The sequence below is a fragment of the Alligator sinensis genome, unplaced genomic scaffold, assembly GCF_000455745.1.
Source record: "Alligator sinensis unplaced genomic scaffold, ASM45574v1 scaffold30_1, whole genome shotgun sequence".
Taxonomy (NCBI): domain Eukaryota; kingdom Metazoa; phylum Chordata; order Crocodylia; family Alligatoridae; genus Alligator; species Alligator sinensis.
The window spans coordinates 1,285,020-1,286,170 of record NW_005842060.1 but is presented as its reverse complement, the minus strand read 5'-3'; positions in this window follow the sequence as shown (position 1 = coordinate 1,286,170).

The following is a 1,151-nucleotide window of genomic DNA, read 5'->3' as shown; positions in this document are numbered from 1 at the left end:
AGATTAGGGAGGGTTGTAACCCCTCCCCCCTGCCTGCACCATCTCAGGCTTTTCCCCTGCTGGCTGCTCAAGGGGTGGGAGCGTTGCCAGACCCTAGCCCTGGGCTAGTACTCTGAGGCAAAAAGGGGGTTGCAGTGCATACATCTGTTGGTGATACTGAGCTTTTCAATCTCCCTCTCCCTGTCTGCAAACCTGACAGGACTGCAAACCAGCAAGGGGGCTAATAAAACCAGTGTTATCAGCCCATCTGCAAAACAAAGCCTCTCTCATTCATTAAAGCTCTTCTTAAACAACTTTTTCCAAGGAAGGAACTGAGGGACATTACCAGCTGCCTGATTAACTCCAGAAAGCCCTGAGCAGACACTGTTCTGTCTACCTGCCCCAGTGAAATTAGAGAGACAGACATCTCTCAGCATTAGCTAGCATAATACATGCTTAGGGTCTGTGGGGCTAAGGGATCCCTGCTTGAGCAGTGGGGGAAGCCAGGCAAACCCTGCTGTGCCTTCAGTCTCCCTCAGAGCTCTGGCTAGGGAGGAGAGGGGTGGGGCCAGCCTGTTCTGTGAAGCAGAGAGCACAGCCTAGGTCAGCCCATAAGTGCACTGAACTTATGTTCTATTAAAGGTTTAAACTAGTTTCTGATCACTTAAACCAGTTTGTGTGTAATGTCTGTCCCTAGCCATGCAGGGTTAACATGCAGCCTGTGTGCTCCCTCCTGGGCTAGAGACAGACATTCAAAAAGCCTGAGCCTGAATTGATTCAATCTTTGTAGGTTAGTCTAACCTGTGTAGATTGAACTGATTTGCAAGTGGATAGACGTTCACTTTTGACTCCAGAAATGCAGGCACATGCCTGCAGTGGCTCAGGCTAGAAGCCAGGGGGTGCTAGACAGAGCTCTGGGCTGCAGGCAAGCTGTGCTGGCAGAATGGGAGGTGTGCCCAGGCCCCAGCAGGCCTGAGTATGATTGGGGAGGGATTTAAACCCCCCACCCTGGCCTCCAGGGACCCTGGCTGGGGCATGCCTGGAGCAGATGGGGGGAAGCAGCCTCTGCCAGGGGTCCCCAGCCCCTGCATCCCTGTTCACTTGCTTACTGCTCCAGCAGCAGGAGCAGGACCATGGCCAAATCCCAGTAGCCTGAGGGGAAGAGGGGGCAG